The 25,322-nt window shown below is 42.7% G+C and overlaps 1 protein-coding gene across 1 annotated transcript in view; it reads left to right on the top strand.

Annotated features, from left to right (window-relative positions):
* pknox2 (pbx/knotted 1 homeobox 2) overlaps positions 1-25,322 on the top strand; it is a 90,800-nt gene that overhangs the window by 11,332 nt on the left and 54,146 nt on the right. Inside the window, exon 2 of the mRNA XM_041886363.2 lies at positions 13,092-13,179. The gene's annotated coding sequence lies outside the window, so the exon portion shown is untranslated. The remainder of the gene's footprint in view (positions 1-13,091; positions 13,180-25,322) is intronic.

Below are 25,322 nucleotides of genomic sequence, written 5' to 3'. Positions count from 1 at the left end.
GACGGTGCAGGTTTTCACTCCTCAACAGGAAATGCTTAGTGACATGTTTATGGAGATCCCATTGAACTTTATGTCCAGGAATTTCATTCAGGCTTGAAATATAATAAAGTCAGGGATTTAATATGAAATCCAAACCTTAAATGCAGTCAAAGGTAAATTAAATGACTGTGTATGGATGTGGGGACTCTTATGCCTTGATTCGTAGTGGCACACACACACACACCACTTGTGAATGAAAGCTGTGTGTTTGTAAGATGTTGTAGGCTAACCACATTTCAGTTCTGATTTAAGAAGTGGTTGCGTTTTTACGACTCAACACGCATCTAACTTCCCACTGGCTGTTCCAAACAACACATGCCACTTCTTATTTTATGTCCTTTCACGTTTGTTACGTTTGATTGGACCCAGGGCATCAAGTTGTTGCCTTTCAAGTCACATTGTAAACAATAAGATGGCAGATTTATCAAGTGGATGCATAGACTCTGGGAAATGGTGTGCGTTCTTGGGATTATTATAACAGACACAGACTCTAAAGGAATCTGCACACAGAGCAATTAGCGACAAAAGGATGCTAGTAGTTTCATTGTACATGTTACCCATTGTACCAAGAGATAAAGAGAACCCTATTAATTCCACTCAGCCTTTATGTGTCTTAAAACAATGGCCCCATGTCCTATTTTCCAGTTATTCAGTAATTATCAACATACAATAAAATGAACTATTTCATAGTAAAATGATTAGACATTTACTATTGTCAAAAAAAAAATTACTTCTCATCAGGGTTGCTATATAGTAATAAATTAACCCTTTAAATCCCAATCATACATATACACTGACTGTACAAATCATTAGGAACACCTGCTCTTTCCATGAAATAGACTGACCAGGTGAAAGCTTTGATCCCTTATTGATGTCACTTGTTAAATCCACTTCAATCAGTAATATATGCCATTTAGCAGATGCTTTTATCCAAAGCAATTTACAGTCGTGCTTGCATACACTTTACATATGGGTGGCCTTGGGAAATGAACCCACAACCCTGGCGATGCAAGCGCCATGCTCAAGCGCCATGCTCTACCAACTGAGCCATACAGGACCACAATCAGTGTAGATGAAGGGGAGGAGACAGGTTAAAGAAGGATTTTTTAAACTTTGAGACAATTGAGACATGGATTGTGTGTGTGCCATTCAGAGGGTGAATGGGCAAGCCAAAATATTTAAGAGCCTTTGAATGGGGTATGGTGGTAGGTGCCAGGTGCACCGGTTTGAGTGTGTCAAGAACTGCAACACTGCTGGGTTTTTCATGCGCAACAGTTTCCTGTGTGTATCAAGAATTGTCCACCACCCAAAAGACATCCTGCCAACTTGACACAACTGTGGGAAGCATTGGACATAGACCAGCATAGACCAGCATCCATGTGGAACACATATCGTGGTACAGACATTTTCTAGATGTTAATTCAGGCTCGGTAGTCCATTATGTATAGTAGTACGTAGAGACAGCCCAGCAAGCCAAAATTGGTTCTGTGAAAGTTCCCAGAACATTCGTTTGATCGCGGCAAATGTTCTCATAACACAAAAACTGTCCAGTCGTGCTGATGATTATAGAATGTTTGTATAAAACATTCACCTGATGTTGCAAGAACTTTTCTAGAACACATTTAATCCTATCTTTAAAGGTTCCCATAATGTTTCATTAGGTTGTCGGAACAGTCTAGTGAGAACATTGTGGGGATATCACAAAAGATATGTTCCCAAAACACAAAAACTGTCCAGTTGTGCAAATTATTCTACAATGTTTCTTTTAGGGTTCAAAAAACATTCTCCCGATGTTACAAGAATGTTCCCTGAACACATTTAATCTGCTCTTTAAAGGTTCCCAGAATGTTTCTTTGGGTTGTGGGAACATTGTGTTGATATAAGAAGAGATAGGTTCTCAAAACACTAAAACTGTCTAGTTGTGCTGACATTCAGATAATGTTTGCATCAGGGTGCACAAAACATTCCTTTGATGTTGCAAGAATGTTGACAGAACAACCTTTCTGAGTTCTTTGAAGGTTCCCAGAACATTACATTCGGTTGTGGGAACAGTGTGGGTACATTACAAGAGATAGGTTCCCAAAACACAAAATATGCTTAGTTGTGATGACATTCATACAATGTTTAAGTTAGGTTGCACAGGGCATTCCTATAATGTTCACATAACCAATTTTGTTTTGATGGGAAAACATTACTTGTACATTGTGATATTACATTACCTGGAAACCTAATGACAACTTGTGGGGAATGTTCTGTGGTGGTTGTTACAGATGTTGTGTACAACATTTGAGTCAATGTTAGAACATTCCAAAGATATTTAATTTCAAACATTTTTTTGAAATTTTTTTGTGATGTTATCATCCTAATGTTAGCAAAAACCCTAAATCTAACTTATTGGAAATCTTAGCTAATGTTCTGGGAATGTTCCGTGTTTGCTGGGAGCACTCATTTTCAACTTAGTCTTTCATTGAGCATTTCTCCACTACAACTACAAATCCCGTTTGGTATCGTCTGTCCATAATTTGTTACCACTCTTTTATCTTATTATCTGTGTGCACATAATTATTGCAGTCATCACATTAGATTATTTCATGCATAATAAACAGATTCAAACTGTGTGCCGGGTAATTAGTATGTTAGGATATGTGCCGCGATATGAGCTTTGCTTTTCTAATGATCCTATTGTTCCCGCTGTCAATGAAAAGTGAGAGTTACTGATACAAATTTAACACCGTTAAATAGCAATGCATTTCATCATACCATTTTCTTTCTCTATACTTTGTTATTTTTGGAAGATCCAGCAAGTACAAAAAGATGCTAAAGAAATACTGCAGAGAGCATAAGGAGCGATAGACATGATTTAATTCTGGTTTCTGGTAGATAGATCTTAGTCGATTTAAATCACAGATGTACTACACTCCATTCACAAGGAAAGAGTCTGTTGATCTTTTATGTATTGATAGTTCCACTCGGGCCTGTGGAAGTTGCGATGCAAAGAAATGCATGGTTTTGATACAGGTTTGGAACTTCTTGCCAAGTTAAGGCCCAGTGGCTTAACACTAAACTGACTTTTAAAATGACAACTTTTGGCTGTTTGTTTGCAGAAATGTTCATGTTTTTAGGAAGAGTACAGTTCTCTATCGAGGTCTATCAGACCAAGACATTTTGGGATTTTGGACCTGCTGATTACAGCTTTCGTCAACAGAATTGAAGCTACTGTTTTCTATTTTCTGATCTCTCTGCACTGTCCTCATCTTGTCATGAATGACTGACTGGATGAATACTGTCCAGAAGTGTTTTTCACCCTCTATTGTGGTAAATCTTCCCTTTCCCCAGGGTTTGGGTCAATTCTAATTACAGGCAGTCAATTCAGAAAGTAAACTGAAATTACAATTACTTCCCAATAAACTGAAAAATAGAAGGTATTTTCTAATTCTGAATTTTTAATTCAAATCACTTCATGAACTGATAGCCTTTAAATCGAATTGACCCCAACCCTGATTTTCCCCAATGAATAATAAAAAAAACACTGAGGTGGAGGTTTTTGCTGGCTGCTTTGTTGAGCAACTATATGCCTTTTCAATGGCCATAAGAGACCATGTATACATACAGTGTGTTTATAACCCCACTGCAACCTGTTTATAACCTTTCTGCAACCTGCTCCACCACCAACTCATTGTAACAAAATACTTTTGTCACCTTTGATTGGACGGTTTGGACCGAAATGGCCCTGTACGGGTCTGTCATGTCATCATCTAAACACCAAGCACCAAATCTTGTCTGTCAAAATATTGAATTTGTCTGTCACAAGACACTAGTCATGTCAGAACGTTAACATAATGCCAGTGGCTGATCCAGCGAGCTTACCAGAGTCATAACCACATAACCGCCAGCCCCTGCCACCATACCATTCTAAAGACAGTGACCAACCAATCAACCTGCTTCCCCAACCATCGTAAGGTCAGAGTTGAAACACGACACCTACAAGGAGCCACGGCGGGCTCAAAGACGGCGCCATTGTGTGGCACTAGAGAACACCAGCTATGTCACCTAGTGGTGAACCCCCGTTCTCCATCTTCCACTTGACTTTTCTATAACTTTATAATGGTATCCCTGAAAAGGTTGACGACAGCTCTGTTCTAAAATGAAATGTAAACAGCTGTTGTGTAGTGTAGAGCGACTGGTGTGGGGCTGAACACAGCAGCCAGAGTATCTGTGGCCCGCTGCCATGTCTGTGCTAGAATGACAAGGCCCTAGCAGCAGGGCCAGATTACTGAACGGGCATGCAGGGCACGTGCCCCAGACCGCCGACCTCCAGGGGGCCCCCAGATAGCATATGATAGTAAAATGTGTAGAATTGCAGGAAATTAGCTTTAAAACTGCACAAATGGGGAAATTTGAACAAAAGATGAGCTTTAAAACAGCAACAACGAACTGTCCCATGCCCTCAAAGATGGAAGGCAGGCGGCAGGAGGCAAGATGAGGTGGAACCATTCTAGCCAATGAGAGGGCATGGGGGGCCCCCAGAGGTCAGTGCCCTGGGGCCCCAAATGCTTTAGTCTGGCTCTGCCTAGCAGGGTGAGGAGAGAAGCCTTTCCACACAGACAGCACCGTACACACAGTCTGGTACCCTGTGTCTGTCCGGTCAGGGTCCCTTCCCTGTGGCGAGTACATGGCCCTCTCCATGGGTTGGTGCGGGCCAGGGTCAGTTTGGTGTAAATGGACATTGTAGCCCCTGAGTGCTGATCTGGGGTCAGGTGTATTAGTTTAATAGTAACGGGTATGTTTAGGGAACTGGGAAAGGAAAACTGACCCGAGACCAGTGCTTAGGTGGAGCTGTGGAACTGTCTGTCAGTGCAGCTTTACTGGAGGTGAGATGTCCCCAGTAAAGAGCAGAATGGTGGAGGATCACTTGTACCTTCCTCTTGAATCCCCTGGTGTGTGTGTGTGTGTGTGTGTGTGTGTGTGTGTGTGTGTGTGTGTGTGTGTAGCAGCCATTTAACAGGCTGGCTGCTGTCCCTGGTTCCACTGACGCCCTGCTGTGGTGGTATTTATAAACTGTTATAGACATTTAATACAGATTGCAGCGCACCTCTCTGCTTTCCCTTCTCTCTTAAATACATCTTGTCCTCAGAAACAAAACAGACAACCACATTCAACATTTCTACTGCTTGAATACCAGCACCTCTTATAAAATTTTGCTTCTAAAATTTGACCCTTGTACAGCAAAATTAAAGAGTATCAACACCTTATCAATCCACTTCAAGCACTGCATCTTAACAGAATATTCAGACGTAGAAAACTGATGAAGTTGGCTAGATCATGCATAGAAAATGTATTAACTAGATTATGCACACACATCTATGCTGCACATACAAATGCCTGGCGAAGCCCCCGATTGCATGTGCCTCAGAAAGGGTTAACCTTTTCTTTCCCACTTGGGGAGAGAGAGATAGAGTGAGAGAGAGCGAGAGAGAGAGAGAGAGAGAGAGAGAGAGAGAGAGGGGGTCAGCCAGCAAGCCTGACTTCAGACACCGACGGGGAATTCCGCACTGTCTTGACTTTTCAGGCCCTTGCCCTTCTTCTGCCAAGTTCATTATGTTCCCTCTTCCCTCCGCTCGCTCTCCCTTCTGCTAGACAGAGGGACAACAAATGAACGTCTGGGAGACATTGTGGGCCGATCAGAGGCCCAATGGAGGAATATAAAACAGGCATGTCTGTCTCTGACCCTCCGAAAAGAGGGAAGACTCCACCACGGGAAGATAGTTTTAGTGTCCCTCTGCGTGCGTTAGATCAGCCAGCCTACTGTGCGCTACAGGAGGGTCCATCCACCATCCACCCAATTCATCCCCAAGCCGGAGGAATCTGCTGAAAGCCTAGTGGCTCAGTCTTTCCCCCTCCGTTACCCCTATCCCTCCTTCCTCTCCCTCAGCTCCCCCCCTTCCCAGATCTCATTCCTATAGTCCTTGTCTCTAGATGTGGGGGGGAGTGTTGGTTGGCCTGGGCTGTGCTGGGCTGACACAGGTTGGAGCTGGGGTTGGGGCTAGGACTAGGGTTGGGGCTGGGGCTATTGGGCTGGGACTATGGGGCTGCGGATAGGGCTCATGGGGCTGGGGCTATTGGGATGGGGATGGGTCTGGGAGCTACGTTCTAGGGCTGAGGCTGGAGCTACGTCTATAGAGCTGAGGCTGAGGGGCTGGGGATAGGGCTGGGGCCTGGGCTTGCTGGCCGACAGCCAGGTCGCTCTGGTGCTCAGCTCTGGTGTAAGCGAAAGAGCATATGATGCATAAGAGGCCGACCCCATTAGGCCCATGGGTGCCGAGGAGCATGGTTCAGATCATACGAGTTATGTGCGGTAGCATGTGTGCTCCTTCAGTTTTATTACATTGGGGAGGGAGTGAAGCAATAGCATAAACTGCATGGATGCCTAAGGTCATGTCATATCATGTGGCATTTTAATAGCATTTTCATATCATGAAATAGGATTGACACAGATTGTAAAATGGACATGTATCATCTGGGACTGAAGGGTCGAGTTGTTTGGTTTTATTGACCAAACGGCCTTAGTTATGGCTAGTGTAAACAGCATTGCTGAACACTAGATTGAGGAATGATTTAGTTCTCCTCATATGTAATATAGCACAGTCCATTTTCTAGAGTCAAATCATTTGGAAAATATAGAATGGAAGATGGAAGTCATTTAGGGCATACTGACTGACCAGTGACCACACCCCAAAGCTCCTATCTCTCGAACTTGACTTTCAAATGGTTCATCCCTGCACCTTTTGCTTTACCCTCTACATCAGCACATGCACCATTGAAAATAAGGATATCACATTGTACATGCTAATTTGATATAGGTACATAGCTGATTTATTAGGTATTATTAGCAATTGATCAGTGTTTTCTTATTCACTCATTTGATGTAAAGTATACATAGTGGATAGTGCCTAGTGAAAGTCTACACACCCCTTGCACAGCTTGCTTTCAAAGTGAAATAAATATTATAGAAAATGTTCCACATGAATATTTTTTTTAAACGAAGATGTATTGATTGTGTATGTCTTCACACCCCTGAATTAATACTTGGTGGAAGCACCTTTGGCAGCCATTACAGCTGTGAATAAATTTAACACAATTTTACCAACTTTGCACGACTCTTAGGTCAACATATACAGTATCCATTGTTTTTGTCAAAATTGCTCAAGCTCAGTACATTTGGTTGGGAATCATTGATGGACAGCAATATTCAAACATTGTCTAGTTATGTAGCGTGAATGCAATGTTGTTGATCCTCTGTATTTTCAAGTTTTGTTGTGGAATTTTTCAGGATCAAAAGAAATATGAAAGGAGCAAAGCTCGGGTAAAAAGTTATAGGAAAAACTGCCTCAGTCTTCTGAAAACCTAACCCTGGGGTAGAGTTTCATTTTGTCAGTGGGTTTTTTCGGTGGGTCCTGAGTGGTCCAGTCTCAGTCCTGGCTTAAATTTGCTTGAAAATCAGAGACAAGGTTTGAATGTTGCTGTCCATCAATTACTCCCAACAAAATATACTGAGCTTGAGCAATTTGGACAAAAACAATGGATATACACCACCGACTCCGGGATGCTGACCTTCTAGGCAAAGTTGCAAAGAAAAAGCCATATCTCAGACTGGCCAATAAAAATAAAAGATTAAGATGGGCAGTCTGAGATATGGCTTTTTCTTTGCAACTCTGCCTAAAAGGTCAGCATCCTGGAGTCGCCTCTTCACAGTTGACGTTGAGACTGGTGTTAAGCGGGTGCTATTTAATGAAGCTGCCAGTTGAGGACCTGTGAGGCGTCTGTTTCTCAAACTAGACACTCTAATATACTTGCCCTCTTGCTCAGTTGTACACTGGGGCCTCCCACTCCTCTTTCTATTCTGGTTAGAGCCAGTTTGCGCTGTTCTGTGAAGGGAGTAGTACACAGCGTTGTACAAGATCTTCAGTTTCTTGGCAATTTCTCGCATGGATTAGCCTTCATTTCTCAGAACAAGAATAGACTGAAGAGTTTCAGAAGAAAGTTATTTGTTTCTGGCCATTTTGAGCCTGTAATCAAACCCACAATTTCTGATGCTTCAGATACTCAACTAGTCTCAAGAAGGCCAGTTGTATTGCTTCTTTAATCAGCACAATAGTTTTCAGCTGCGCTAACATAATTGCAAAAGGGTTTTCTAATGATCAATTAGCCTTTTAAAATGACAAACTTGGATTAGCAAACACAACGTGCCATTGGAACACAGGACTGATGGTTGCTGATAATGGGCCTTTGTACACCTATGTAGATATTCCATAAAAAATCAGCCGTTTCCAGCTACAATAGCCATTTACAACATTAACAATGTGTACTCTGTATTTCTGATCAATTTGATGTTATTTTAATGGACAGAAAAATTGCTTTTCTTTCGAAAACAAGGACATTTCTAAGTGACCCCAAACTTTTGAATGGTAGTGTATGCTGCCCTAAAGGCTGCTACACACGTTATGCAAACTACGCAAATGCAACGTCGTTTTCTACGTAGTTCTACTTACTTTTGTGTGGCTCGAATTTTGGAATGGACCGTATACAATACTCCGTCGCTCTGTTTGCGTAGGGTGTGTAGGGCCCTTAAGAGTTGTGAAAAGTTGGTATAATCTTATTCAAAATTATTCATAGCTGTAATGACTGCCAAAGGTGCTTCCACCAAGTATTAACTCTGGGGTGTGAAGACATACAAATATATATATTTTTATTAATTTGAAACATTTTCTAAAATTTTTCTTTCACTTTGAAAACGTGAAATAGGTTGTGAAGATCAGTAGGAAAAAAAATAGAATGCAACCCCTTTTTAGATTTATTTTTAATGCAGCAAAATGTGAAGGTTGTGCAAGCGATGTGTAGACATTTCCTAGCAACTGTATATGGATCAGTGTTTGTGTGTGTATGTATACACATGTGTGTATTGTTTTGTGTGTGCATTTAAGGGTGGATAGGGTGTCGTGCGGTGTGTGTATATTATGTGTGTGTGTGTATGTCCGTGTGTGTCCTGTGCTTTGTCTTCCACAGCTGCCTATTATTAGCTGCTTGCTCGTTAAACGTTGGGTTAAACCCCTTGTGATGCCAAGGAGTGTCCTGTTACCACTATGGGAATACCTACCATTGTCATCCAAAGCTCCCTGGAATTCTATAGTTGTTACCCTTAAACAACATAGTCTTAGCCATACTCATCTAGTAATAGTCCCCAATATTGGGCTTAGAATAAATCATAAACACATGCAATTGTGTTCTGTGCTGTTCCAAATGTTAAGTACATAGTGTGTGTTTCAAAATAACCTGTGTGTGTGATGGTGAAAGAGTATATATTTTGCATGGTAAGGGTTGGTATTATGTTAAAATACTTAATTATTGCTATTGATTGTGGCCAAAATAAGTTCCCTCCCCATTTATTTATGACTAAATAAATAGTTAATGCTATTTTACCATCTGAAAAGTGGTAGAGACATATTTTTATAAAAGACAGTGGAAAGAGTTGAATTGTTTATGTCATCTATAGGCTTTATACTGTAGATATGGAAGTACTATTCTGCGTTTCTTATAGCATCAGCACCATATAGAAATCCCCAGTGAAGATGGCCAAATGACCTCACTTCCTGTTTGGCCAGAGGAAAGAAAATGGTATAATTTTTATACATCCTGTTTGACAGTGATCTGTGTGATATTCTGTACAGCTGTAGGGCATGACGGAAGATTTAGGTCCCATTGTGTGTGTGCCTGAAACCACTGTAAGGGTTGTATATATTGTTAATTCTATAGATACAGTTACATTCTGTTTGGTGTTTGTTGCAAGTGTGGTGTGTGAATTTTGTGGGGCATGGGTTTTTGAGTTTGGGTGCATGTGCTATAGAACTCCAAAATGTATAAAAAATGAATTAGCTACTTCATGCCCTGCATATTAGTGTAGAAAAACCTTGCTCGCTTTTCTTGTGTTTTATGGAAATTAAATTATAGCATAATGTCACTTTCGTTATTAGAACAGAGAGACTGTGCATATGAATCAGTCCACTGTTGTCATAGTAACATGAAGCACTAAACCTCTGAGCAGCTGTTATTGCAGGCTTTGAACAGCTGGGGGCTATTGCTGGCAAGGGATTGTGGGAAATGAGTCCTTTGGTCCACCCTGCTCACCTTGACCTTCCTCTTCCAAAGAGGAGAGTTTGGGGATCTTAAAGAGGTCCATCTGGAATATTCCAATGTGTACTGAGTCTGTGCACGTTTATAGGATATTTAGTGAATATTCATTACCCATATTAACGTTGTATCTTCTCTGAACATGTTTGCCTGAAACTGAAACAGACTGCCTGTACTCCACAATGTGAATTGTAAAAAAACAAATGGAGCAAATGAGCTGAATTGTCTCGTAACGCGTGGCCGCAAACGAGTTCAAAGCAGCCGAGCGCATCCCATTATTCGAGAACAAATGTTGTACAGGGCTGCGATAAAAACTCACAGGAAGCACAATAACTTGTCATGGGGTAGCACTGCTGCCGTGTCCAATTCCTTCAGCATTAATCAAGTCAAAACGTAACCCGAGAGCAGCGCCCCATCCTCCCACTGTTCAATTTAATGAAGAATTCCTAGACTGGGGGACTGTGTGTGCATGTGTGTGAGCGTATGTGTGCTAGGCCTGAACTGTTTGCACAAGGTGACATGCCAGACTCCTTGAGACTCTGAGACCAAGACAGTGACTGAATGTGGCAAAAATCTAACGCCCCCCACCTCCCCCTCTCCCAAGTCAGAGAGGCCCACTCTCTCCTCTCTCTCCGTGTCTGTTTGGGGGCCCAGGCTGACTGGCCTTAGTGGGGCTGGTGTGGTGGTCTGCTGGGGTGGTCTGCTGCTCCAGGAATGCTAATGCATCCTCTGTGGTTTACGAGGAACACAGTGATTAGTCCTCCAGCCCCCCGGGGGGAGCCGCTGCTGCTTCGACCCGCTCTAATTCACTTTGACGTCAACAGGAAGGCCAGCCCGGGTTGAGCGGCTGGAGAGGAAGGCCACTGCAGGTCCCGGAGCATAGGGGGAAGCTTCCAGAGGGATTACAGACCATTCCAAAATGTTTTCTTTGTAGCTGGAGGAAACCTTAGAAATGACTCCCCTTCCACATCCCCTCATCTTCCTTGGGTGACTGTTGTGTTGGTGAAGTGAACAACCCAGGCTAGAGGATAGACCCCCCCTACTCGCCTTGTCTCCTTTCATGAGCACTGGTCTGAAATGAGTTTATACATTGAAGCAAAATGGTGTATGGTGGAATCCTATCCAGTCCTTTAATGGATTTGTTAGTGGTCTTGAAGTGAAGGAAACGAAAAAGCCATGTAACTGCTGCAGCATGTGCATCCCCCCTCCCCCTGTCTGTTATATCTCCAGTCTCCAAGCTCCCTAGCCTATACCTCACACAAGTCCCAATTGAGCAGTGCAGGTCTTGGTAAACATTGGCCATTCAGAGCTCCAGTGTTAGCAGGTAGCTGCTGGAGTTGCTAGCCTGCTGGGAGGCCCAGCATACTCCCACTGACAGGATACATGACTTGCCGGTCAAGTGAAAGATCAGGTGTCCAATCCTAAATGGAAGATTGAACTTAAATCTGTTACATGTGCATACTGACTTCCTGCACTGCACCAGAACTCCTCGAAACGTGGGGAGTCCAAGAGCCTATGGAGGTACTAGGCACAAAGGAATTTGTCTCAAAGAGACTAAGGCTCCTTGCAGCCAAGATATTCTATATTCAACATATAGAGTGGTGAGGAAGAGGAGGAGCTCCGTGGACCCTTTGTGTCCAGAAGTAATTTAGCCATTCATTGTAGCCATTGATGCTCTGTAGAGTTGCTATTTTCTCGTGTTTTCTCGTGTCACTTTACTCGTGACATTCCTGGATTACTTATTATACAAATAAAGTCAGATTTAATCAACAAATATGATAGTCAGTTTAAAAAAGGTTAACGGTACAAGACTGTGTACATATCTGGCTGTGTTGGCAAAATCACTACATCTCCCATCGAGCCAAGCGAGGAGAGGCTGCCCGTTGTCACAGTTCCAAGACCAGTCAGAAACGTCCAGCTAACCCTATGCCAATGATGCCGGTGGATCTCAAAACTGAACTTGGATCCTCGTTAGGTAGCAATGGGAACTTTTGCCACCATTGTCTTACGACACGACAGATAGCTCGAACCAGTCATGACTCTTCAACAAAACAATACTTATTTTTCAAGTTTCTTTCCAGCGATTTTCTTAGATAAATGATTGTATAACTTGCAAAGAATGCAGTATTTATGAAGTTGGACAATGATGACGAAAACTAGCATAGTTCAGCTAGCCAGCTATTTTAGCAAGGAAAAACCGGGGAAAACAAGCTCGGGACAGGATATAGGGTCCGTGCTATCCGGGGTCCTTTACATTTTAAATGGTTAAGGTAAGGGTTAAGTTTAGGGTTAGGTAAGGGTAATGGTTATGGTTAGGGTAAGGGTAGGGGTTAAGGTTAGGATTAGGGTAGGGACGTCCCAAGTATCCCGGATAGCACTTACCCATGATATAGCTGGGCGCACATGGCTAATTCAGGACATAGATTGTAGTTTTTATGCCCTGATATCTGGAGCTGGCGGCGAAAAGTTTGATTAAACAATTCAGAGACTGAAACAAATATATCAGATGACAAATATTTAAAGAGAGAGAATCGATATACAATCCCAAAATCAGCTGTAACTGTCAGTAGTAAAACAAAGCTTAAAACGATGTTTGAGTGAACCTGAATGCAGAAAATGAATGGCAAAGTCACTTCCGGACATGGTAGACTCCTTCTCCTCACCGCTCTATTCACACCCATTATATGGGGGTATTTTCATGCCAATAATACTGTAAACATAACAAACACCCCAGACCAGTATCATTGTGAAATTACAACTGCTTTGCTGCTTTTGCTTTATTTTGTGTACAGTAGGTGGGATATGTTAAAAAGTGACTTTAAACATACATGTGTACTCACACAGCAACATTTCCCTGTGTTTTGCAGACTTTGTGTGGAAGATCGGACACTAAGGTGTGGAAGAGCAGACAACGACAACATTGACTCCTGCTGTGTTGCCGAGGGCAAACTAACTGTAAGTTCTCCCATCACCTTTTCACAATCCTGAAATAGGGAAGTACGACTTGAAGCCTTCTTCGCCAGAGTTACTGTTTACATACTGTATGTTTGTTTACAGCACCATTAAAGAAGAGGTATATTCAGCCAGGGCCTAAGTGTAGTCTTTAGGCATGTGTTTTGTGCACAACACATCTTAGCAGCACATCTGGTACATCTTATACTGTCAAGCTGCTTCTTCAGATCCAACTCCAAGTGTTTGTATCATTCCATGAGGAAGGCTAAGACTAAGAGCACACAATTACATGTAACTCCTACCTTAAACAAACTACCATGCAAGAGTAGTTACTGTAAGTCTCTTTGATTGACTCAACCCCATTGCGGTTCGGTTGAGCTAGATCGACGTCAATCATTTAAGGCCACTTCGTAATTCCGCAGACTAAATTGTATTTCCCAATTTGACTTTTTAAGTTGCCTTTACTTTTCGCAGGGAGTTTGGATGCCGCTTTTCCCCCTTCACATTTTTAATAGCAGTTAGATTCACTCTACAAACACTATTTGTGTCTTTAATGGTTGAGCTAGCCAGGATGGAATTGACTGGAGTTGATGAGTTCTAAGTGAAGCTGTTGGGAGAGATCAAGACGAGGGCTTTACCGTGACACTATAATGACAGGCAACAGGGAGGTGAATTTTTGTTGTTGTAGGAATAGGATGAGAAGAGGGGGTTGGAGGGCAGAAAGAAAGGGAAGTCGCTTTAATTGAGTGCAAAAGCAGCTGGATATTCCAAGCCATTTCCCGCCACAGCAACGGTGCGCTGGCGCTGCCTGTCTCCATTTCCTCCCGGCCCTAATCGCTCCCAGCCACTGCGTCCTCTCTCCCTCCTCTCCTCTCCCGCATGGATTTTTTGGAGCCCTGCCGAGGATTGTTTTACACTTAATTTTGTTAGACCTAACGAGATTTCGCTAATTAAATCTCCTCCTGGCTGGAGCCGCCATCTCGCCCTGTCGCACAGAGTGTTTGTTTGTATAGATCTTTTTAGACTAATAAACATTTTTATTCCAAAGGCGTGGAGAGAGGAGAGAAGGGGTGTGTTGAGTGGATGAGGCTTGTGTTGCTCCTCCCGCTCCTGCTATTGTGCGCTTAGCTGCTTGACTGCACTTCTGATAGTCGTTATAGGTTTTAACCTAGCATTCTGTGTTAGGGAAGCGCCAGCCATCCACACCAGGTACCACTGTCTCTGCTCAATGGAATGCCTTCCTTCACATCATCTTGTTCTTTTATTGATGAATGGGCAGCGATCATGCAGCTACAGTATATGATCCTGATAAACACAGCTGTCCACCACAGGAGGCTGCTGAGGGGAGGACGGCTAAAATAATGGCTGGAATGGAGTGAATGGAATGGTATCAAACACATGGAAATCGTGTGTTTGATGAGTTCGATTACCATTTCATTTATTGCGTTCCAGCCATCACTATGAACCAGTCCTTCCCAACTAAGGTGCCACCAACCTCCTGTGCTGTCCACCCAATCCACACCGGTCTGGATGGATTAAAGTGAAACCTTTAGACAATGCTATATGCTTTCCCAGTATCATGACCAATGATAGACCAATTCTAAGATGGATAGACACATAAGAATACAAACATTGTCTTCCTCTCCTCTAGTTCCCTTTGTTGTCATTCCTGACAAAGATACAGCCTGTAAAACTACATGCAATAAAAATGGGTTTCAATAACCAAAATGTTCCTATCAGTTCCAGTGTATAATCTCAAGAAGTCTATCTGCATTGTATCACTGTGTGTTGTGGTGTTTTAGGGAAAGTGTCACCAGGTGGGGCCAGGTCTAAACATAGGCGATGCCTGGGAGGGGCCTTCAGATAGCATTGTCGACAGCAGCCATTTGCCCTGCTATGGTGGATGCCCCCTCAGGAGACTCTCCCCGACTATTGTGGGAGCAGACCTCCTGTTTCCCGTTTGGGCCCTGCACACCAAGTGCCAGGCCTTGCAGTATCTCTGCATTCTTGCTAGCCAAAGGCTCCATTGTAGCCACCTCCTGCCTCCATTCTCCCCCTCCCTGCCTGCATCCCTCTAACTCCCTCTTGGGTTCAGTTCTATCCAGTCCTCTGCCACCTCTGCCCCCATTGTGGGGGGTGTGGGTAGGCTGCCCGGTTCTGGCGGAGGTGCCCCTGGTGAAGGCCTGTGCTTGGTGATCGGGTTTCTGCCACCTGTCGCTCAGCTTAGGGAGGGGGAGGGAGGGAGCCAGGGGAGATGCCCAGGCATCTGGCACCAAGAGGCGCTCGCCATGTGCCAACAGTACTGGATCCCAATGTTCTGGATCTTTCATTTAATTCAATTCATTTAATTTCTCCACTGTGAAGTCCGCATTCTCATTTCCCCTCTTTTTTATCAAGGAGGACAACATAAATGGTGGTAGGGAATTATATTGTTAGAATTAGCATTAGCATGTGGTCCTCTGTAGCTCAGCTGGTAGAGCACGGCGCTTGTAATGCCAGGGTAGTGGGTTCGATCCCCGGGACCACCCATACACAAAAAAATGTATGCACGCATGACTGTAAGTCGCTTTGGATAAAAGCGTCTGCTAAATGGCATATTATATTATTATAATGACTAGCATCTCAAGCCTAGATGTTAGTTACAGATAATTTATCATTGTTGGAGTCAAAGCTATGTGTTTTATGTTTAGATGTGTCCTTACAAGTGTTTAAGAAATGCCATTAGGACTCCCATGAGTTCCTTGTATACAGTATCATGTTGACCAAATGGTATCTAGCATATGAAGTATCTAGCACATGCATAGCAAGGTTAGCATAGCAATTCAGAGATGGAAGCCAACCTCATTAAACAGACTACATCTGAAATGGTCGCTCTCAGATGAGGCAACTAAGGTTATTTTAGATTGAAGCACCTGACACCTCCCACTGTCATTAAAGACAATTAAATAGTGAATGCTGCCATTTCCAATCCCACAAGGAAATCCAATGTACAGTGTATTCGGTAAGTATTCAGACCCCTTGACTTTTTCCACATTTTGTTACGTTACAGTCTTATTCTAAAATATATATTTTTTTAAATGTCCCTCATCAATCTACACACAGTACCCCATAATGACAAAGCAAAAACGGGTTTGTAGAAATTTTAGCAAATGTATAAATAAAAAACGCAGGAAATATTACATTTACATAAGTATTCAGACCCTTTACTCAGTACTTTGTTGAAGCACCTTTGGCAGCGATTACAGCCTTGAGTCTTCTTGGGTATGACGCTACAAGCTTGGCACACCTGTACAGGGGAGTTTCTCCCATTCTTCTCTGCAGATCCTCTCAAGCTCTGTCAGGTTGGATGGGGAGCGTCGCTGCACAGTATTTTCAGGTCTCTCCAGAGATGTTCGATCGGGTTCAAGTCCGGGCTCAGGTTGGGCCACTCAAGAACATTGAGAGACTTGTCCCGAAGGCACTCCTGCGTTGTCTTGGCTGTGTGCTTAGGGTTGTTGTCCTGTTGGAAGGTGAACCTTCACCCCAGTCTGAGGTCCTGAGCACTCTGGAGCAGGTTTCCATCAAGGATCTCTCTGTATTTTGCTCCATTCATCTTTCCCTAGATCCTGACTAGTCTCCCAGTCCCTGCTGCTGAAAAAAACATCACCATGCTTCACCGTAGGGATGGTGCCAGGTTACGTCCAGACGTGATGCTTTACATTTAGGCCAAAGAGTTCAATCTTGGTTTCATCAAACCAGAGAATTTCGTTTCTCATGGTCTGAGAGTCCTTTAGGTGCCTTTTGGCAAACTCCAAGCGGGCTGTCATGTGCCTTTTACTGAGGAGTGGTTTCCGTCTGGCCACTCTACCATTAAGGCCTGATTGGTGGAGTGCTGCAGAGATGGTTGTCCTTCTGGAAGGTTCTCCCATCTCCACAGATGACCTCTGGAGCTCTGTCTGAGTGACCATCGGGTTCTTGGTCACCTCCCTGACCAATGCCCTTCTCCCCCGATTGCTCAGTTTGCCCGGATGGCCAGCTCTAGGAAGAGTGTTGGTGGTTCCAAACTTCTTCCATTTAAGAATGATGGAGGCCACTGTGTTCTTGGGGACCTTCAATGCTGCAGACATTTTTTGGCACCCTTCCCCAGATCTGTGCCTCGACACAATCCTGTCTCGGAGCTCTACGGACAATTACTTCGACCTCATGGCTTGGTTTTTGCTCTGACATGCACTGCCAATTGTGGGACCTTAAATAGACAGGTGTGTGCCTTTCCAAATCATGTCCAGTCAATAGAATTTACCACAGGTGGACTCCAATCAAGTTGTAGATACACCCATTGATGAGGGAAAAATGTATTTAATCCATTTTAGAATAAGGCTGTAACAAAACAACATTTTGAAAAAGTCAAGGGGTCTAAATACTTTCTTAATATACTGTATACCCTAGAGAAAGTAATTTATAACAAATTTGCATACGCCTATAAATATACTCCTGCAACCTTTTTGTCTGGAAATTTCGAGTTCACCCGTATGCCCTTCATCATTAGCGTTAGCAGAATGCTAGCTACCCTGCCATCTCCCATCCCATCTTTCTTGCCATCTCAACCTCAACCATCATCCCCCAGTGAAACCCCTAAATCTCCGTACCCTGCTAGCTACAACAACCCTGCTCTCGTTACCCCAACAACCCAGCAACCCTAATTCTAATTATGTTGATTTAACTTAGCCACAGCCCCCTCTTCCCTCCATACCACCATCTGAATGGAAGCTTATTAGTTTGAATATTTTTATTCCCCATTTCTTGGGGCCCCTGTCAGCATATCCAATTACTCTCGCCGCGCGGCTGTAATTGCCTCCATGCTAATGGCCGCCAGACAATCGTGCTAAATGAGGTGAGGCCGAGAGGCTGCGAGCCCGACTTCATTAAGAGCTAATGGGATTTTATTGGGGGGACTGAAGACCCAGCTCATCAAAAACGATGGAAGGAAAACAAAACATATGGAGAGGAAGAGCCAAAATACTCTGCAACGCACCTCCCTGCGTAGGCTGCATGCACTTTACTTTACCCTGGTAAAAAAATTATAAGAAGCAAAACACTCTACAACTAACTTTGCCATCAACCCCCACCCCATCCCTGTAAAACCTACATACAAGAGAAAGAGACAAATGTTGGACTGTTATTGAAAGATAAGGCAGGCCTGGAGGGTGGAAGGTTTTATAGGAAGCATGTGGACTTCTAGACTTGTGTTGTAGTATTTGAATTATAGTAAAATGTTTGTTTTCTTCAGAATGTTTGTATGTCTTTGTTTTTAAAATGTATTCTAGGCTTGAATTATGAAGCACTTACCACTACAATTTGTATCTTTATCTCTGGGATTTTAAGCAGCTCGATACCAAGTCATGTTGCTAATTTTACCGTTTATGTTTTCATCACCTATGTGTACAATAGATACAGATACTAACTAATATATTATTATTATTATTATTATAAAAATAGTACTGGTGAAACTAACAGACAGAGATGTTATACCTGGTTTTAACCCAGTTAAAGCATTCAAAGTGCTGCACTGAGATTGGGGTAGTATTCATGCATCTGTGCAGTGGGGGATATGGCAGTGCATAATGCACTCAGAAACAAGGAAAGTACTCAACTCAAGAAGAGTGCTACAAGAATAGCTTTTTCAGCAGCAATGAATGGAGTGGAGATGAGTGAGATAGCCAATCACTGCCGATAGACAGTAATGTGATGCATCTTGTGTTGAGATGTTTTCCAACCCAGACATGTACAGTATACAGTATGTATGTATTTGGTAGTGATACCCATGACATAGATATGAACATGCCCTCGTCTGTCATCAGTCTCCCCTTGGTATGCATGTGAAGCTGGTCCACCATTTTGGAGAACCCTTATAGGAATTGCTACATTGCGGCTTACGGTTGAGGATCAGTTGCCCATACTTTAATCCTCCGCGCCATCTTAATGCCGCTACGGTTGTCCTGCTGTGGGATTCAGATCAATGTGCCTTTTGGCTCCTCTGTAAGAGGGTCCTGCAAAAATATATTACACTGCAAATAAAGTGTTCATCTGCAGGAGCATTTAGACCCAGTGTGTAATGTATACTGTGACCTGATCATTAGCTACTAATCTGACTTTGCTCTATTCTGTCGCCATTGAGTATTAAGGCTACTCAGTCCATTCACAGAAAGTGAGAAATCGTGATTTGCACAAAATACACAAAGGACAACCAAATTACAATATGCATCGGTTTGTGGTCAAAAACGACACGTTTCATCCTCAAAAGACAATTGAACAATTGAACATTTCTTGGCCTCCTGAAAAACTTCCAGTCCAACTTTACTCTCACTTTTCTTCCACATCTCCCTTGTCTTCATCAACACAAGACAGTGTACTCTGTGTGTGTACCCAGTGTTTGTTGTGGGTGGTTGTAGGCCTGGAGCCGATTGACACCTGGCCCTGGTAGGAACAGCTGTCCTCCAACTGCCAGTAGCTCCTGCTAGGAGGAAAACAGACCCAAACCTCCAGGGTCAGTGCTGTGGTATGGAGGTCTCCACGGCAACCGGCGGAGGAGCTAGAGCCCTGAGAACAATCCTGCCACTGAGGAGAGCTGCGCTCCGGCTCGCCTCTGAGCTCAACACAGGGGAATGCGACTCTCCCCAAGCGGGGAGACGGAGAGAGGGAGAGAGAGTGACAGCTGAATAGTAAGGAGGGAGTGAGGGATAGGGAGAGGAGGGAGGAAAAGAGGATGAGGAGAGGAGGGAGGGGTGAGAGAGAAGCTTGGTTTTAGCCCTGACAAAACAGCGGTTGTCATGTTAAACCAACCCCCTCCTCCGCCTTCCCCCCTTCCTTCTCTCTTTCTCTCTCTCTTCAACCCCTCACCTAGCTCAGTCATTCCCCACAAGTAGTGAGGCAGTGTTTGAATGACTGAAACACTATATGCAAGACTTTAAAAATGTGACCTAATACACCAGTGGTGAATAGAACAAAAACCTGATCCCTTTGCCAAAACGTTGAGTATTTTTGTTATATTACACACAGCACTGAGCAAGCTCTATTCCATGAAAAGTAATGTGCTTTCATAATACGTTGTAGTTCAGTAAACATTGGCTTTTTATGTAAGTATGTTTATTTTGTTTGAATTCATTTTGGATCAGATACGTTTGTTGCATTGTACATTGTAGTCTCAAACTGCAGACCACATCAAAGCTATTTACACTGTGGTAGGCAATGGCCTTCAACTTGTGAATTTGAGTATATGTTTGTGGTCATACAAAAACTTTAGAATAAAGCTTCCACACACCATCCTTATGTACAAACATCTCTAAGTAGGGTTTTGTTTAATAGAGTTAAGATTCAAATCAGCAGAGGAGACAATAGAAACAATAACAGAAAGAGTAACAGGTGTTTGATTTGATTTGATTTGAACCAAGATGCGGTGCCACTTGAGCCACTGTATCTGCTGATCAGGGCTTTGCTTTAACTGGAAGGAAAAACACTTGGCCTGGACATTCTGATAATCATAATGTAAATCAGTTGAAGACAAAAGGAAATTGAGAATCCAACCATCTATTATTATGGTACATGAACAATTGTCAGGAGATTGTTGTTCTGTTCTAAATGTAGAGGCCCTCACACTTCACCTGTAGCTCGATATGGAGAGTAAGGCACACAAACAACACTTGATTTAGAGCAAGGGGAACAGAATGCTTGTTATTTACCTTAAGGTCACCACTTTTGCCCAAATAGTGACAGAAATTCACAAAGAATGGGGGGGTTACACCGTTGGTTTCTATGGTAACAGGCTCCCTACAAAAAGGTCACCGTCAGAGGCAGCCTCAGAAAGACACAACAGGATTATGGGGGATTTGGAGGGGGAATAAAATCAGTTTTATTCTCTCTTTTTTTTGTATAAATAAATGTCTTCTTTAGAATATCTGAACGATGATAAAAGCATAGTATTTGAATAGTGCAATTCCATGGCTCCAAACGGCAAGGGCCTCTCTTTTTATTATTATTTCTTTATTTTCTTTTGATGTCAGAATTGAAAAGGGAGTGTGGTCGGCAGTCGCCCGACGCCGAAGCTTTGTGCTCGCCGCTGATACGTACCCGCCTTGCCCCCTCAATCACTGCCGTCTCCTTTCGCTCCCCTTCCTCTCAAGTCATTTTAATTAAGTCAGTCTTGCTGGCGTGGCTGGCAAAGATAATTGGAGTGGGTTTTGGATGCCATTTACTCTAAATGTCGCCTGTTTCTTCCCTTTCTTTTTGGTCTGCCTCGGTCTGCCTCTCCCCCATCATCTTCTGGCATGGAGGCTGATGGAGCTACCGATCCCCCCCCCCCTTCTCTCTCTCTTTCGTTTCCATCTAATATTAAAACGTGAAATATGGATCAACCTTGTCTGTTTGGTGTGTGGCACGCCGCAGAGACGTTCCTGTGAATTGGGCCGGAGCTGCAATTGATTTGAAATGGCAAATCAGACGATGGCAATGAGGGGATCCTTTTTAACTAAAAAAATAATTATCTCACTGCCAATAATACTGAAAACGTATAGGGAAGACATATACACAGTATATTAAAAATAGCTTAAGTATAACTAACATAAGAAGCAAAAGACTGATGATGCTTTAAACAATGCTTTGATGATCTGAAAGTGAAGCAATTGTATGTTGTTTCTCAACATCATTTCACATTGTTTCCATATGGAGAGAATGATGATCCCCAAGTTTTAGTCAAGAGTATAGACCCATTTCTCAGCCGCATCGTTAAAAGTTGAGCGCGCTGTTTGACATCAGAAAGGGGCTTGTTTACATTGGATTGAATACAACATCCAACTTCAGATGCAGCTTCTCCCTTACAGAAAAAACACATGATTTCACATGTGGAAAAACACATAATTTCACAAGCAATTTCATGTTAAATCACATCAAATTTACATTAAATCAAAATGTCATTTCATGTGAAATCATTTAATGTGAATTCAGGTGAAAACATCTGTTTTTGGAACACTTCACGTGATCACGTTTTCACTTGTAGTTTCTATCACATTAACTTCACATAAGATCACGTGATCAAATGGAAACATATTTTTTTGGAACACTTCACGTGTTCACATGTGAAATTCATATGGTCTTCCTGCAAGAGGTGCAAGTTAACAAATACGTAGTCAGATGGTTAGCGCCTACATCATTGCAGCTGTCATCGGAGGATTGATTAGCTAGCAAGCTAGCGAGGCAAGGTAAAATATCACAAAGAGCTAGAATAATATACTTATTGAGCATAGCTATATCCATCAGTCCTGTGTGTTTTCATGGTCATCACTCACTCATTGTTAAGTTTGTCAAGTTCCCGACATCAGTGTATAGCTATTCTTCTACAGGGCTTTTGATGTGAGGATGCGCATGCATCACTTGAATGTGACGCTTGCTTGTAAACAGAAAATGGCTCTATGTGCAGTTTAATTTAGAAGTGTAGCAACTTTGTGAAGAATCTGTCTTTTTTATAATAATACTGTCAAATTCTTTCAAGTTCTTTGTGTTGTAGTGCGTGCATGAGTTTTGAGAGTTCAGGAATGTAGCAATGAGTAATATGTGCAACACTCTAAAAGTGTTAACTGTGTGCAATGTGCCCATGAGTATTAACTTTACACTTTCTGACATTTGCAGTGTTCACTTATGTGAGTGACAAATATAAGACTACATTTACACTACATGTATGTCCCATACGACATATAATGTGGCGTATGCAGTATGTAGTATGTGAGTGTTTAGTGTGTGCAGTGTGTGGCATGTGCGGTGTGTGTGAGTGTTAAGTGTGCGGGGACTCTTCCGGGCTGGCCCCCTATCAATCACAAACGGCCGGGCCTGTTGCTAAAATGGGGCTGCAGTGGGCCACCCATCCACCCTTGCCGCTCGGGGGAGATCCAATGTCCTCAGAGCTAATGCACTCCAGATGTCCTTTTGGCTGGGGCTGGGCCTGGGCCTAGGCTATAGGGAGAGAGGGATAACTATGGAGCTGTGGGCAGTGGGTAGTGTTCATTAGGCACCAAATAGAAGAAAATGGATCGAAACGGGGAGGAACTACCTGAACTTGGCCAAAAAGAAAAGCTTGTTTTCACTTTCAGTTGTAAAACATTTTTCTACGTTGTGCACTAATGTGTAGGACCCCGCTGACGGCTTGGGAAAGGCACTGTTTCGCCATAGGATACCTGGGTTAAAACCCTGGGCTAAGTCCATGTATGGTTGAAACAGATTTGTTTTAATTCATTTCATGCTCCAACCCCCCCACTAACCCTCCAGTCCAATGGGTATTTAGACTGTAATATCAGGCCAGCCACAGAGGCTAGGCTACATATGTAACCGGGATCACATGGCTCTGGCTTCGACGCAGACATACTAGCCTTGATGAGCATTTCAGCAAAGTAAATAGTCCTGAGTTGTAGGGAAAGGAAGGAGTTTTGACTTTGCGGACTTGAGGATAGTGGATGGGAGTAGTGGAGACCTTTCATTTGGGACTTTCCTGTAGATTGGCTCGCAGACAAATTAGGGTCGTTCCACCAATTAGGTGCCTTTTGAGTAGTGTAACTTGGTGAACCAAAAAAAGTTTTATTTCACCTAATTTAAATTCTGTCATAAAGAGCACATTTTCAACTTAATAAAAATACTTTTTTCCCATCTTAAGAGGTTAAATAAAAAACTATCTATAGTAAGTGCCTAATATGTGCCAAATAAGGTAACAGGGTTGACTGTAACAGTGTTGATGATTTCACCTTAAATCAGCTATAAATCCCCTTGTGACAGGGGGCAATTCAATGCAAGCTTCACAAATGTTTTTATTATGAAAACCTTTCTATTTATGGGTGACGTGTTTTGCTCGACCCACTCAGTTTTCCACCACAAAACACCACAAATGGCCAAAAATAGTAGAACCAGCTTACATGGTTTTGAATGTTATTTTTTAAAGGAATAGTTTCACCATATTAAAACAAGAGTTCAGTTCACGTAACAGGTTTGGACAGGTTTTTATTTTACCTTAAAATGTATCACTAATCACATTAAATAAATAATCATCTTCAGAAATGACTTTGTCAAAGCAACACAATAACTAGGGCTTTACAATGACGGTGAAAACTTTGAGAAAGTTGGGGGTTAAGTGGGTTAAAATCTCCCTAGAAGTCACAGAGGATGCAGAAGTTTTGCACTTTAGCAAGTCTTTATTCATATTAAAAATCGGATTTATAGAATTTTCCATGTGGTCTATATTAAAGGGAAGTGTATTTAATATAACAGGCTTTTAAAATTCTAAATTTGTGCACAATTTCTACTTAAAATATCAAAGGGATGCAAAAGGCACTCATTTTGTGGACTTGTTAATGCACCTGCAGCTTCTTGCCAGTTTAGTTCTGATCGCTGGCTCATGATAGCCATGCATTTTCTATTTTTTCCCATTTTAAAACAGCATTGGTAATACTGACTCACTAACGTCTCTGTTCTCTCTGGTGTTGGCTGCTCTCCTCTCTCTCTTTATCTCCTTCTGGCTCCTTTCATCTCTTACCTTCTCTCTCTTTCTTTATCTACTTGTGTCTCTCTTCCTCTCTCCTACTCCCTTTCTCCCTCTTTCTCTAGTTCTGGCTTTCTCGCTCCCCCTCTCTCCCTCATCACCCCACGCATGCTCCCCTGTGGCATTTGAGAGAGGAAATGTAATATTGGATTGTTTGGTGTTTCCAAGGATTCCATTCGGCTGGGCTCCTTCCCCGACACGAAGACAAACATCAGCTGTCGGTGCCAAGAGCAGCAAACACCAGCGTCTCCCTCATTATTCGCCCCTCTCATTTCAGAGCTCCGGCCTACTTTTTATTGTCTCTTTCTTCCCCACTGCCTGGTTTGTGTTCTAGATGGCTCTCCTGGCTCTCCATGTGCCCCGACACAGTTATTTTGACATTATGGCATACCCACGATGATTGTATGAATTGTGTTTTTTTAGGGTATCAGCAAGTGATATCGTAATTACCAGGCCCTTGGGAATTGTTGGGGACAGTTATCAGATTTCCATTTGACAGGAAAAATAAATCTGGATTAAGAGCTAAAATGAGGGGAGCGGTTCTTTGTTGCAGGGGATGAAACTGCAGATAGGGATAATAGTCCTTCACTTTTTA

Source organism: Coregonus clupeaformis, unplaced genomic scaffold (genome assembly GCF_020615455.1).
Source record: "Coregonus clupeaformis isolate EN_2021a unplaced genomic scaffold, ASM2061545v1 scaf0016, whole genome shotgun sequence".
Classification (NCBI taxonomy): domain Eukaryota; kingdom Metazoa; phylum Chordata; class Actinopteri; order Salmoniformes; family Salmonidae; genus Coregonus; species Coregonus clupeaformis.
This window is presented reverse-complemented; position numbering and strand designations above follow the sequence as displayed.